Below are 16,629 nucleotides of genomic sequence, written 5' to 3'. Positions count from 1 at the left end.
AGGAGAAAAGTTTTGTGGCTTTGATCATAAAGGAAATGAATCATTTAATTTTACCCTTAGTGATGGTACACAGTTTCAGCACCCAGTAAGAAGTCTGTATACATTTAAATAACTTAAACAATTATTAGAAGAAAGTTGCTAGAAATAAATGACATTTATGTAAAGAGGAGACTGAGTTCGAACTGGTAGTGCTTTAAAATTTCCATAAGAGCAAATTCAAGTTCAGAACAAGGTTTAGGATTTAGTAACAATTAAAGCAATTTCAATCCCTTTGTGATAACTATATTCATCATTTAATCATTTTACAAGGAAAAGGATAAAAATGTTATTGTTGATTCCTATCACACTTGTGACTGAAAATTTTATTATATATTATAAATACTTATGGCCCCCAAAATAATGAAAATTTCTGCTGTGTTTGTCATCACTGCAATAGCAGTATGAATCATACTTCAGATAAACATACTTCCTTTTTTGACCTTTTCCAAAGATGTTTTAAAGTACAAGAATGGCTCTTTTTTTTGGTCTGATGTCTCCAGACCTTTACTAATCATCTTGAAGGTGATTATTTTCTTAGTTGATCCTAGCCTCGCAAAAGAATTCTATCTAGAGATTTAAATATATTATTAATTTAGAAAATAAATTTCAAACTACTCATGCTGTTTTACCTAGAATTATTACATTATTAAGAGTAAATATCTTATTAAACTCAATAGGGAGCCGGAAAGTGAATAAACAAGATTTATTTCTAAGGGAGGTACCTGAGTGAATATAAAATAACTAACAAAAAATTAAAGTTAATACAATGGGGCAGCTAAATCATATAAGTCAACAAAATTTATATTGAAAAGGCCTTGTAAATATTAACTTCGATTTTCCTAGATTGCCATATGGAATTGCTATTATTTGAAATCAAAACAAAACGTGTGAGATATCTGACATTTTACTTAAATTTATTTAAACAGAGTTTGTATGTTTTCTGAAACAGCTACAATTTTTGAGACACCGTTCCAAGTGCTCATATTTATTTATTTTTAATCCTTACAACAGCACCATGACCTGGAAACCCTATTATGCCCATCTTCTAGATGAGGAAAGTACAATGTAGAGCTCCTAATGGACATATAGTGCTTAGCAGCTGTGTGGTTTTGGGTATGAGTCATGTCACCTACTGAGAATTCTATTTCATGATTTATACTCGTTCCCTGTAGTCCTTCTGTCACAAAGTACTATAATTTCATTATTTCTTCAGATTGTTCTTTCTTCTCCTTTTTTGGGTTCTTGCTACTTATACCTGAATAACCATCGTATTATGGTCTCTTGGTTTAGCCAATCTCAGGCATCATTCTGAGGACTTGAGAGGATTTGTGATGAAATTTTAGTACCTATCCTCTTAACCTATTAATCCAGTTCTGGGTTAATCTAGTTTAAAAAATCGTTCTTACACAACAGCCATTATTTATATACTGTTATAGGAGCCACTATTTGTAGTCACTTATTGGTACTTACCAAGGCACTTTATTACTTTATGATCTCCCAAATGGTCTCCCTGCATCTACTCTTGTTCTCTCTATTTTGTTCTTTATTATTCAGCTGCCAGAACTACTATTTTAGAATGTGAATTGGATCATGTCACTTCCTTTCCAAAAGCCTTGCTCATTTGCATGCTTCATGTCTCACCTCTCCAGAGAGGCATTCTTTGACTCCCCTGGCTAAGGTACAGCCTACTGCTATTCTCTAATGGCAGTTGGTTCTTATCCTTCAGGATTCTAACTCTGGATCATGATTCTATATTTATTCATTTGTTTAATTTTTAAATATATTTCTTATGCACCAAACTATGAGCTCGCTGAGGACAGGGACTCTGTCTGCTTTGTTCACCAGTGTGTTATCAGCATTCAGCACAGTCTTATGTGCACACTGGATTCTCAATAAATATTTGTGGAATATGATTACAGTCGTATGTATTTCAGTGTTTTTCAATGATGGTGGCAGAAATATGAGCCTGAAGAAGATTTGTAGAGTCCAAATTTGAGATGAGTTAGAGATAAGGAATGCAAAATCTCAAAAATGGTGGAGGTGGGACTATGTCTTTGAGAAGGCTGAACTCTTTATTTCTGGCCCATTTTATTTTTGTACAAATTATTATTATTATTATTTTTGTGGTACGCGGGCCTCTCACTGTTGTGGCCTCTCCCGTTGCGGAGCACAGGCTCCAGACGCGCAAGCCATGACTCACGGGCCTAGCCGCTCCGCGGCATGTGGGATCTTCCCGGACCAGGGCATGAACCCGTGTCCCCTGCATCGGCAGGTGGACTCTCAACTACTGTGCCACCAGGGAAGCCCTGTACAAATTATTTTAAACAAGGAAGAAATTGAAAAGATCATCATGGAAGCAAATAACTTGTCTTCATGCAAAAACCAGTAGTGATAGTGAAGGGGATCAGAATATGCTACCCCAAAATATGCCACTTAATAAATATAAGGATTATTTTGAGCTGAAGGCAATTAAGAAACAGTACGTACAGAAAGAGGTCTCTGCCCTTCCCCTTTCTGTCTAAAAGCATGACAAAAATTTCCCTTTTGGAAGATCTTCCTCTCCAGTCTCCTGTACCGGGAGGAGAAAAACAACTATTATCACTGGAGTCAGAAAGCATTGAGGTGGATCTGCATGCACAACCCTTACTAAAATAACCTCTGGTGTCCTCTACTTTCTTCCAAATGTTTACCTTTGCACAATTTACCATGCTAGAAACCCAAATCCCTTTTCCTTTGTCTTAGCAATTCTTAACAAATTTATTGCCTTTTGTTAAACTGGTATGGAAGGACCCTGCCCCTCCCCCACCCCCGAATCTAATGGCTTCTGTAGGTTTTCATTTCTTTTTTATGAAGACCTCCATGCACATAAAAAATTAAAATATTAACAAATAAAATTTGTATTCTTTTTCTCCTGGTAATCTGTCTTTTGTCACTTTAATTCACAGGCCTCAGGTACTAAACCTAAGAGGGTAGAGGAAAAAAGAATTTTTCCCCCCTACAATAGTAAGTCTTAGATGATTTCTAGCTGTATGAACAATTAGAATTATGGCTCTTGCTTTCTGGATAAGGAGATGAGGGCTTGCCAGATCTGGCCTCTTGCCTGATAGCCATAACTTTGAGATGTCTGTTTGCACTGCATTAAATTTCTTTGCTATGCTACATGGGCTCCTTTGCTAGGACCTCCTAGCCTTTCACTGTTTGTTTCTCTCCTTTGTCTAATGGGTACATGTGGCTACTTAAATTTAAATTAATAGAAATTGGCTAGTGGCTACCCTATTTGACAGTGCAGATGTTGAACACATCCATCATTGCAGGAAGTTCTATTGGATAGCACTGCCTTAGGTTGTTCCTAAAGGACTTGGACTATAAGTAGACATAACAGTACAGCTTCTTAGCCTTCAGGTGGCTATATTACCTTCTTGACATCTAAATAAAATTAACAGTCACATAGGCTGAGCTAATGGAGCAATAATCCATATTTAATTGTCACATACTTTTGACAGATAATGAAACTGATAAAATATTAACTACCCGTATAAAGCACTGAGGAGCAGGAGTTGTTTGGCTTAGATATAAAGAAAGAGGAGAGGGCTTCCCTGGTGGCGCAGTGGTTGAGAGTCCGCCTGCCGATGCAGGGGACACGTGTTCATGCCCCGGTCCGGGAAGATCCCACATGCCGTGGAGCGGCTGGGCCCATGAGCCATGGCCGCTGGGCCTGCGCGTCCGGAGCCTGTGCTCCGCAACGGGAGAGGCCGCAGCAGTGAGAGGCCCGCGTACCGCAAAAAAAAAAAAAAAAAAAAAGAGGAGATGATATTACTACAGTGTTCAGAGGAAAGGGAAATCAACTGTAGATATGTCATGCCAGGGTTGAGTTGGCTGATCCTGGCTGGCCAGGCAGGTGTCCATTTCCTCCCATGCCATTCCTGACCTCCCCAGTGAAAGAGATCTAGGTGAAACAGCACAATTGTTTTGACAAAGATCTGGAAGCAGTAATAGTTGTTTGGTGTATGAGATTGATCTAGGAATTGTGTGGTTGATAGTGCTAGCTGCAATTACTAATAAATGAGGCTAAATGTAGCAAAATAATATATCTTTTGTTTTGCAAAACTTTCTTAAAGAAAAGCCATAGGTGAGGTTAGAGAGGTTAAGCCTATGGCATTTCCTCCAGCAAAATCTCAAGAAAAGATAAACTAGGTAGTTAAATAATCCTAAGGGTTAGATTACATGAGCAGTCCAACTTGCTTTAAGTAAGTATTTAAACAATTCTTGTTAAATGACTAATCTGTTTTCTATTTATAACTTTATTCAGATTTACCACCATAATGAATGTTCAGTCAACAACTTTTCACCCATCATGATGACTCTTGAAAAATGATACCATTTTGACCAATGATTCTTCTTCTTTTTACCCCCTGAAACAACTTGTTCACCAAAAGATACATTAAATAAATATACTATAAAAAGTGACATTTCAACATTATGGTATCAGGCAAAGACACATTCAACAATTGACTTGACATAATTTCTGGACAGAGGTTATCATAGGGAACATATTTGAATTGCCTGCCATTTATGGATGAATCCAAAATATTTTGCTTTGTGTGTGTAGGGAAGGGAAAAATATCTGTCCACTCTAACCTCCTAGGTTCTCTCTGGCTGGGACCCTGACTGACAAAAGACAGATTAAGAAGGGAAAAGCATACAAATTTCTTTCATATAAGTTTTATGTGACAAGGGAAGCCTCAAAAGGAGTGAAGACCCAAATAAATGGCTAAATCTGAGTATTTTTATACTAGGTTAAATGAAGAGTGTAAAGTTATGGAAAAATGTGTTAGGACAAAGCGTATGAGCTAAGGCTATAAACTGGGGGAAATTAACAAGGGCTGTTCATTCACATTCCTCTCCAGGTCCTTCCATCTTTAGGGATAAGGTTGATCCATTCCTCTGGGAATAGGGAGGGCACCTCTCACATGAGGGTTACATGACCTGCTTCAGGAGAGAAAAGAAGGTCAAAGAGTCCTTTCTGGGCCTGCCATTTGTCAAAGTCCTTCAGTTTAAAACAAACTGCCAAGGCACCTGATTTTAAGATAGCGTGTTCTGAACTCCATGGTGTGCATACTCTAAGGAGAGAGTTGAAGATGTAGTATCTTCTGTGAATCTTCAGTCTTTCATGCCCTCCCATACTTAGCTTATATTTTGCCCCAAAAGTGGTTCTTTTGGCATATAATTTTAAATGCTGTTGAAGTGCAAAATAATCATGAGCCTCCAAATCTGAAAGATTGGTGAAGAAAATGTTTCCGAAATAAGAAAAAAGGACAAGTACAATAGCACTGCATTTTATATACAAGCTGTATTTGTTTCCTTTCAAATTGCTGTTTATTACTAATATAAACACGTTTTCATTCAACTGATATATTTTTCTAGCTGTGAAAATTGAGTATCTTGTGTTGAGATGAAACACATCACAATTTTCCCATTAAATTTAATGGAAACACTTAAAATTTTTTTTTAAAGCTCTTTACTTAACGCAGGGTTTTCAAGCACTAATGAAAATCATTAAGCAGGGGATAGGTGTACTTGAAAAACAGCATTTTGATTGGGACATGTAATGACTACTAAGCCCTGTAGAAGATCCTGCAGTTTGAGAAGCCATCACTATAAATGAGAAGTCTGGACAGTTTTGTCATCATTTCTGCCTAATATTTATCTAGGTTGAATTCTTTTGCCATAAAGCTGTCAGATTTTCCACTCTGCTTTCTATCTCCCACTTCTTTTTTTTTTTTTTTTATCTCCCACTTCTTATGGACTCTGACAAGAGTTAGCAACTTCACCCGCCTTTGCTAAATTAACATTATTCTCACTGCAATTCACTAACATTTATGAAATAATACAGATGGTTGAGAGTCTTCTCTTTTTTTCCCACATTTAAAATTATTCACCACAAATCCTTGCTTTATGTTATTAAGTCAGTAAAAAGTTTTGCTTTAAGCTATTTTTTTTCTCAAGAAATGTTTAAAAAAAGACCAAAATACTTTTGAAAAATCCTTTGCTATTCCTCAATGCACTTGTTTCTTAACATCTTATTTCTCAAAATAAAACAAGGGCAATTTAGATAGTATAAAGCTATACAACTATGTATGTACATATAATTATATATAAATATAGCTATAACTATATATGTATATATTTATCCTTTCTAAAATGTGTAGGCCATATTTTTCATACTGCTTTAAAAAATCCTGTTTAGTTCTTCTGATGTATGTAAATATGTCTCAGTAAATCTGGTTTCCTGAGCTAAATTTTGGGGGCTAAATAACTCAATAAACCTTTATTGTGGGTGGATACGAAATGTGGCCTGCTTCTCCATAAGTAACTCTTCTTGTATACAATGGAAGGACCCTTTATTAGTCAGGACTAGTGGTCATTTTATTGTGGTCATTTATTTGTACCTCTAATACTCTTAAGGAGAGGAAGACAAAGAGAAAATCAAATTATCTCACTCATTTATTTGATGGAGGAGGAAAGTTAAAGTTAATGACTAATGAGATATATATGACTTCCTGGTCATAGATTGTTGAATAGCAATTTGTAGGTCTAAAATGTGAGACATCATTCATTTCATCAAAAATGATTTTAATCAATGATTGTATCATGTTGCACTGCACAAAATAAGCTTTCAGTAAATATTAACATCAGTTTGTACAAACTTATATATTATCTACTTTAATAGGCATTTTATTAAATTTATGTATGTAATAATGTGAAAGACATTAATATTAAAATTAAATTGTGAACATTCTGTATCACATTACCATAAATATCATTGTTTAGGTACCAAAAATGTGTCTTCAAGTAGTTTCATCTGATTTACTTCTGAGAGTAACTTTTATTTAGGGGCATTTTAAAATATAAGAGCTTGGATTTTAAGTATTTAGGCTGTGCTTACATGAGTTAGCTAACTAAAGAAAGAATGAAAAATATTTTGGTTTTTATCTGGGTAGCTTTAGACCAAAACACATCCATTAGTAGGGAAAATTTTTTTCAGACTAAGCTTTTAAAGGGCTTATGTTGGCTGAATTAGCTGTCCAGTTTCTACATTCACTCATTTATTATCGTTATATGGTACATTCAGAAAACAATATTAACTGTCTGATTAATCCTATGGAAAATCTCTAATATTTCTTAAATTTGTGGGTATAATTTTTCTGAATTAGTGCTTTTAAAACTTCAAGCTCGTTCAATAATAACACAATAAATCATTATAATTAACTCCAGTGCAACTCTATGCTAAGAAAAATAATTTATTTGGATAAAATATTTACTCAAACTTATACATCATAAATTAAATATTTATAATAAAGTATAAAATAGATTGTTACCCAAACAAATAGAAAATTCAGTTGTTTATTGAACACTCGACATGATACAATCTGATATTTTAAAAATAGAATTATTTCATTTTCATTGCTGTTTCCTTAAAGACGTTTGAATTGCATCGTTTGAATTGCATCATTAAGAGTTTTATAGAATATGAATATCTTCTTTAAGGATTAAAAAAACCAACAGAAAACAGAGTCTATTGCCTGCTATCTATAGGATAAAGTCAAAATGGGAGAGGGGATTTGACTTTGAGTTAAGACAGATTATGTGTTAGTCACTGTCCTTTAGAGAGTAAACCTCAATTAATTTTTCCAACAGCCATTTGAGGTAATTATTGTCTCCATTTTACACAGGAGAAAACTGAAGTTCAGTGTGGTTAATGAATTTGCTCAAGGTCACAGAGTTAGTAAATGGTGGAATCAGCATTTGAACACAGTTACATCTGATACCATGTTTTTTATACTGTAGGGGAGCAAAATTTGCCACCCCAAAATGTGTCTCTTTGGCATGAAGATTAATTTAGGCTGATTATTTTTAAGACCCAAAAGACTCAGGAAAAACCTTTGACCTTTCCCCTAACGGCCTAAAAGAATGTAGTTAGAGGACCTGTTCCAGGAAGGGAGCTATCACCATAGATAAGCACAGTATCAACTAGGAATGGTAGATGGGAGGAACCTAGCAAAGTCTAGTTTTAAAAATTTCTCTCTGTGTCCCATAGTCTCTGCATGCCCAGCAAACATTTGTTTACCAAACGTGTGCTTTTCCATCTCTATGTGAATTGCCTATCTCCCTTTTGAAGTCTCAAACCACTACCCACAACATCCTCTTTTGTCTTTAGCTGAAGATGGTATTTAAGATGAGGGTTTTAGGCGTTTTGGTGAGTTACTCAGTTTTCCTGGGTCTTTCCCATGTATACATGTTTTTAAACTTTTGTTTGATTTTTTCCTGTTAATCGATCTCATGTCAATTTAATTCTTAGACCAGCCAGAAGAACCTAGAAGGACAGAGGGAAATATTTTCCTCCTTGACAACACCTTAACTTTTCCTTCATTCCTTAATTATTGAAAAGAGATCTTGAAATTAGCTTTTGACAAAACAGAATGTCATTTCAGTTTCACATAATAAAGAATTAACTTTTTATGCACTCATCTAAGACTGCCTGGAGAGTTGCCCGAAGTTTCCACAGCTACTTGTTTGATCCACCCTATCTCGCCACTGTGATCTCTTTTAGTCTTCAGCACAGCCCTGTGAATTAGGCACTATTTTCCTTTTAGAAACTGGAAAACAGATGGAGAGGGAAAAAAGTGGCTTGCCCAAGGTGGTGTTCAGACAAAAGCCAGATAACTAGGACTCTAACTGGAGTCTTTTGTCCTTACCTCCAAAGGCCTTTTCACCACACTTCAGTAAAGACACTGGGAGAAGTAAACAGACCCTATGAAATGCAAAAACTGAAACAAGGTCTAGGTGATTTACTGGAACCCCTTTTGTTTACCTGTTGAATACTACTACTACTACTACTAGAAATTGGCATTTACTAGGCTCATCAGTCTACTGAATATCTTATCATTATTTCTCACTTAATCTTTACAACAAATCTATGAACTTCCCTGTTTTGGTAATGAAGAAATTTAGTCATTTAGACAGTAAAAAATTTCACACATTTGGAAGAGCTAAGTTTTAAATAAAAAACAATGCGACTCTAAAGTTCTTGCAAGTAACCACGAAACATATTCTATCTTTAACCTCTCATATTCATTCTTAATTATTCCCTCTTTAGCAAACTATTTCTAATGGTGCCAACTGGACATGTTCCCCTTAAATCTATATAATGCCAGGTTTGTATCTTTATTTTGAAGTCATCTTCTTGGTGTTTGAAGTTACTTACATATTTAGTGTATCGCGCATACTAGACCCTAATCTTCCTAAGAACTTGTCAGAGCTCTGAGTTAGCCAAGAGACTTTATATGTACCCACCTCAATTTGATGAGAGGCTCCACTTCTTAGGTGCAATTTTGGGATTCTGAGAATTCAGCTGTAGAGACCTGGGACCCTCTTTAGCAAATGAGGATTTTAATAGAGTGTGATTGGATTGAAGAGTTATAAAAAGCATAAGGAGATTATTTTAAAATACTGTTGGCGTTTGTTCTTACAGTCTTGTTAATCAAAAAATCTAAAATAACAAAAGGTAACTAAATCCTCAGCTCTTTTTCATTCAGGCAAAGTCAATGACGGTACATTTTCTAAAAACCACCTGAGAAAGTTAAAAGGAGATGGATGGCTAACAAAGGACAATCTAAAACCAAATTCCACTATGACAATGCTATGAGTAATGCTTAATGGCTTTCTATTAGTCATAGGGTTGTGAACAAAATCTTTACCAGAACCTCCAAGTCTATGTATTTTCCAGCCTCTTATTTCTTCACCATTTTCTCAGTTCTTAAACTCTCCATGTGCTCTCTACCAAGAAGTTTTGCACATTCTGTTCCCTCTGTCTGAATTCAACATGTTATTCTCAGAAACTCACACTTCAATCAATTTAGTTATTTTCTGTATACCTGTTCTATGCAAGGCAGTGAGAGATTTGGGACACAACAACATAGTTCTTGTCTCAGAGTAATTCATGTCTTGTTGGGGAAAATATGTATAAATATCTTAAAAATGAATTAAAGAGACAAAATTATAATTCAGGGAACTAATAGAAGCAATATCACAAGGTACTTTGTGATTTGATGTCCAATAAATAGTACTATTAGGCATAGCACTTAGTTTGGTAGTCTCAAGTTTCTTGAACTCTGTCAATAAAGTAAAAAGGTCACAATAGCCTACTTCACAGCAATACACGTTTGAATAAAATCCACTTGATGACTGGCCCTCATTCTTCTTCTGTGGGTGGGAGGAATGTAAAGCTAGGTAGGAAATGTGACTGGCAAATTGGGATGGATGTCTCTGAGTCCTCAGTTTTCTCCCCAGAATGGACTGTTAGAACGGGCGTGAACTAACTTGGAGATTCTTGGAATCCCTTCCACTGTCTTGGAAATTCCAGATAGAGTTATCCCTGTTCATATTTAAGCTTGAGTTTATAACTACCTATAAGGTGTTGCCAAAGCATACTGAGACTAGAAGACTTTAGTGTGCACAGTTAGGCTAATAGAACTCTTGGATGGCTAGCTCTGCAGGCTTACACACTTGATTAACCATTACCATAACGTACCCATATTTTATGTGATTGATTTTTTTGATGCCAGTTATTGCATTATGTCAGTATAAATTTTTTCATTTTTAGTTAAATGTATTAAACTCACATGTTTGTTGCAAAGATCAAATGAAATAATCAGCATAAAGCACCATGGTATAGCCTGACACATAGAAAAAACTCATTGTTAGTTTTTACTGTTATTGGTAATGTTTGAATAGCTAGCTCAAAGCACATCTATTAGTGATGCTAGTCGAAATATTTAACAACTGCTATGGCATGGACACTCCCCATTCAGAACAAACATGGCCCAAAGCATTAACCTGTTATTCTCCCATCATGGGGAGGTTCATGAGATCCCATGGGAAGGGCTGGGTGGTTGCAGAATTTAAGGGGGACACCTGGAGGTTCAAGCCAGTGATTCAATTGGTACAGAAGTATTTCAGTATTTTTTTATTTTTATTTTTTGCGGTATGCGGGCCTCTCACTGCTGTGGCCTCTCCCGTTGCGGAGCACAGGCTCCGGATGCGCAGGCTCAGCGGCCATGGCTCACGGGCCTAGCCACTCCGCGGCATGTGGGATCTTCCCGGACCGGGGCACGCACCCGTGTCCCCTGCATCGGCAGGCGGACTCTCAACCACTGCGCCACCAGGGAAGCCCTATTTCAGTATTTTTAATTGCTGCATTTTGCTGCATATTACAGAGTATGAAAATACGTCTTTTCTTTCTCACGTTAGTTTTGGTATTGCACATTTTTATTTCTACTTTGGCCAATCGTACCTGATTGGTCATGTTTCTCAAGTTTGAAGAATGTCCATATTCTTTTCTTTTTAATTAAAAAGAAATCATTTTGAAATAATTTCATACTTTTAAAAAGTTCCAGAAACAGCACACAGAATTCCCATATGTCTTTTCAGGCATTCCGAATGTTAGCATTTTATGTAGCACAGTATAATTATAAAACTCAGAAAATTAACATTGATATAATAATAATATCTAATCTAAGGACCTTTAAAAAATTTCATCAGTTATATAATAGTATTGATATTGTCTATCATGATCTTGACACTTTTTAAGTATTGGTGAGTTATTTTAGAGACTGTCGCTCAATTTGGGTTGTCCTGTTGCTTCCTCATGATTATATTCAGTGATGAGTTTTTGTCAAGAGTATCACAGAAATGTTTTTGCATTCTTAGTACATCACATCAAAAGGCAAATGATGACAAATTTGTCCCATTATGCCTGATCAAATTTTATCACCTAATTAAGGTGGTGTTTGCCAGGTTTCTCTCCCATAAAGTTACTGTTTTGTTTCCATTTTTGAAGAGATATTTTGAGACTGTAAATATCCTCTTTCTCATCACACTTTTGCCCACAATTTTAGTATCAGTTGATGATTCTTGACTTAAAAATTTTACTGTGGTATTTTACAAATGGTGATTTTCCATTTCCATCTTTGTACCTGTATTAACTGGAATTCTACTTTAAAGAAGAGCTTTCTCTTGTATTCTATTTATTCATTACTTAATTTATTTATGTCAGTCTGTACTCATGGATTCTTATTTTATTCTATAGATTATAATCCATTACTATCATTATTTATGTTGTTCAAATTTGCCCATTACCCATAGGAAGTTGGGTCCTACGTCTTGATATGTTGTTATCCTCTCTGCGTTTGCATGTGTGTGTATAGTTCCTTGCTTTCTGGAACTACAAGATGCTCTAGGCCAATCTTGTGCTTTCACTAACCCAGTCCTGGAATCAGCCATTTCTCCAGAGTTGAGGTTCTTTTTGCTGAGGAATAGTACTTAAAAACCAAGATCTAGGTACTAGGTGTGTGTATTGGTATGGGGGTATCATTGCTTTTAGACCCTCTAAGTGGACAGAATGAGGAAATATATGAATGTATACATACGCATTTAAGTCTGTTTATCTGTCTGCCTATCTCTATCTCTATCTTTCTATCTATCTATCTATCTGTCTATCATCTACCTATCTACCTTAAAAAAAACCCATGAATTTATATTGATAGCTCCAATTCCAGTCTAATACTATTTGATTCATTCTAGCTTTCCCTCTTTCCTTATCTGCAGCTCTATTCTCTGACAGGAAGGAACATGGCCTTCATTATGCATAATATATTTATGAATTTGCTCAATCCTGAAATATTTAAAAGTAGTTTCTGAATTGCTAATCCATACACCTGTGTAAACAAACCTACTTATTAGAGAGTGATATTTGAATACTGTTTTAAGAGTTTACAGTCAAAATACTGTTTTCCAAAGTTACTTGATAGTTTTTTTCCCTTCCTCTGCTTCCATATGGTTATGTTATTCATTGGTAATACAGTTAAGATCATCTGTTTCTGTCTGCATGCAGTTTTAATCATTTATTAATACTTGTGATTTTAATTATTTATTAATTGGAATATGTAAAACATTTGAAATGATTCTAAAAGTCAAATTGTAAACAAGATAAACTTAGAAAAGTATCATTCTCTCCACACCTTCTACTCTGTTTCTATTTTTTAATTCATTTTACCCCATTTCCATTTACTCCTTGTGGGTAACCAAGTCTCATTAGATTCTGGTTTAACTTTCCTGTGTTTTATTTTGCACAGATGGGTAGATACATGTATAAGTTTTTATTTCCTCTTCTTTCTTACAAGAAAGTCGTATACTATTTAGTCTTTTGTACTTTGCCATTTTTCACTTAACAACATATCTGGGAAATAATTTGTATCAACACATAGAGACTTTTCCCCATTTTTTCATAGCTGCATAATACTCCATTGTGTCAATGTTCCATATTTCATTATATTTCTCTCCTATATATGCACATATAGGTTGTTTCCAATATTTTGCAACTGAAAACAGAGCTGAGTAGAATAACTTTCTGCACTTGCATTTCTATTTTTTGAATTTTATTTTATTTTATTGTATACAGCAGGTTCTTATTAGTTACCTATTTTATACAAATTAGTGTATATATGTCAATCCCAATCTCCCAATTCATCCCACCCCCACACCCCCTGCTTTCCCCCCCTTGGTGTCCATATGCTTGTTCTCTACAGCTGTGTCTCTATTTCTGCCTTGCAAACTGGTTCATCTGTACCATTTTTCTAGATTCCACGTATATGCATTAATATACGATATTTATTTTTCTCTTTCTGACTTACTTCACTCTGTATGACAGTGTCTAGTTCCATGCACGTCTCTACAAATGACCCAATTTCCCTTCCTTTTTATGGCTGAGTAATATTCCATTGTAGATATATACCACATCTTCTTTATCCATTCATCTGTTGATGGGCATTTAGGTTGCTTCCATGTCCTGGCTATTGTAAATAGTGCTGCAATGAACATCGGGGTGCATGACTCTTTTTGAATTATGGTTTTCTCAGGGTATATGCCCAGTAGTGGGATTGCTGGGTCATATGGTAATTCTAGTTTTAGGTTTTTTTTTTTTTTGCAGTACGTGGGCCTCTCACTGTTGTGACCTCTCCCGTTGCGGAGCACAGGCTCCTGACGCACAGGCTCAGTGGCCATGGCTCACGGGCCTAGCCGTTCCGCGGCACGTGGAATCTGCCCGGACCAGGGCACGGACCCGTGTCCCCTGCATGGGCAGGCGGACTCTCAACCACTGCGCCACCAGGGAAGCCCCTAGTTTTAGTTTTTTGAGGAACCTCCATACTCTTCTCCATAGTGGCTGTATCAATTTACAGTCCCACCAACAGTGCAAGAGGGTTCCCTTTTCTCCACACCCTCTCCAGCATTTGTTGTTTGTAGATTTTCTGATGATGTCTATTCTAACCCTTGTGAGGTGTTACCTCATTGTAGTTTTGATCTGCATTTCTCTAATAATTAGTGATGTTGAGCAGCTTTTCATGTGCCTCTTGGCCATCTGTATGTCTTGTTTGGAGAAATGTCTATTTAGGTCATCTGCCCATTTTTTGATTGGGTTGTTTGTTTTTTTAAATATTGAGCTGCATGAGCTGTTTTTATATATATATTGAAGATTAGTCTTTTGTCCCTTGATTCATTTGCAAATATTTTCTCCCATTCTGAGGGTTATCTTTTTGTCTTGTTTATAGTTTCCTTTGCTGTGCAAAAGCTTTTAAGTTTCATTAGGTCCCATTTGTTTACTTTTGTTTTTATTTCCATTACTCTAGGTGGTGGGTCAAAAAGGATCTTGCTGTGATTTATGTCAAAGCGTGTTCTTCCTATGTTTTCCTCTAAGATTTTTATAGTGTCCGGTCTTACATTTAGGTCTTTAATCCATTTTGAGTTTATTTTTGTGCATGGTGTTAAGGAGTGTTGCACTTGCATTTCTATTTCTCAATCTTTTAAAAGAAAAAATAATCCAGCCTTGTATTTACTTACATTTTTATAATGTTACAAAAATATGTGTATGTATAATGGTAGACAGACGCTTAATTCTTGTAACTCTAACACAACTATAAAATCATAACAAATTTATACATTAAATATCAATCAAACCATAAAAGCAAATAAAATTCAAATTAGCAATACCAATTTAATATGATAGAGGGTAGTGTTTACCTGAAATTGAATCATATTTTATAAGAAGAATTTTGGTAATGATGGCTATAGTGTCATATCTAGTTGATGACTCCCTTCTCCTACTATTTCTTTTCTGTGCACTGAGAAACTTTATTTGTATAGTAACCCTGTGATTCCATTTGGCTTCACTTGGCATCAGTTTGGTATTATGTTCACTTGTGTCCCTATATTTTTAGTCTATAACAACTAACGCTGTAAATTTTCTACTTTAGGATATGTATATTTTTTCACATCAAACTCATCTCATTCTATCAAATACTTTATTATTCTATAAAATTCTTTCAACTGTGAATGAGCCTTACAAAATATAAATTTGACTTTATAACTAGTAAAATAATTTAATTCAATGCAGAATTAAAAGCAGGATGATTTTATTCTCACATGAAGACATGCCAACTTTATGGCATCCAGACATGCTTATCAACTCATTAAATGTTTATTGCTATTTCTGCTTCCAGAATGTTGGTGGAAATACCTATTACAAATACCTAGAAATGCTTGAGAAAATATAGCAAAATATTAAAAAATATATGCATGGATGGACTTAAAGGAGTATAAGGGAAATCCTTAGGTGCCAGAGCAAACAGGAATATGAGTGTTAGAGAGAAAGATAGAGACATGGATAATGAAAGCCTGGAAGAGGTCTTAGGCCAGGTAGCAACTAGAGCCTTGCATCTGAACACCTATACTAGGATGTGGGGGTAGGCCTTGGGCTCTGAAGGTGCAGAATTGGAGGCAGGACCCATGCATAATGCCCTGACTATTGAAAAGGTATAGTACACAGGAAAGGACTAAAAACATCCACCCATCCGGGTGGAGACTGAAGGAGATAAAAAGGAAGATTTCCTTTTTTATCTGGGTTTGAGAGAAAGTTCCTATGAGAAATTTAAACCTTGGTCTATCCTTCAAAAGGATTTGGAATTTCAGTTATAGTATCCTGATGGTTTAGAAAATTATAAACTGAGAAATTAACATAAAAATGTATCCCTGGCACAAAAAGAGACATATAGATCAAGGGAACAGGATAGAAAGCCCAGAAATAAACCCACACACCTATGGTCAATTAATCTATGACAAAGGAGGCAAGAATATACAATGGAGAAAAGACAGTCTCTTCAATAAGTGGTGCTGGGGAAACTGGACGGCTACACGTGAAAGAATGAAATTAGAACATTCTAACACCATATACAAAAATAAACTCAAAATGGATTAAAGACCTAAATGTAAGACCAGATATAAAAATCCTGGAGGAAAACACAGGCAGAACTCTCTTTGACATAAATCGCAGCAATATCTTTTGACCCACCTCCTAGAGTAATGGAAATAAAAACAAAAATAAACAAATGGGACCTAACGAAACTTAAAAGATTTTGCACAGCAAAGGAAATCACAAACAAAATGAAAAGACAACCTAGAGAATGGGGGAAATGATTT

This window comes from Tursiops truncatus, chromosome 7, assembly GCF_011762595.2.
Source record: "Tursiops truncatus isolate mTurTru1 chromosome 7, mTurTru1.mat.Y, whole genome shotgun sequence".
NCBI classification, from domain to species: domain Eukaryota; kingdom Metazoa; phylum Chordata; class Mammalia; order Artiodactyla; family Delphinidae; genus Tursiops; species Tursiops truncatus.
This window is presented reverse-complemented; position numbering follows the sequence as displayed.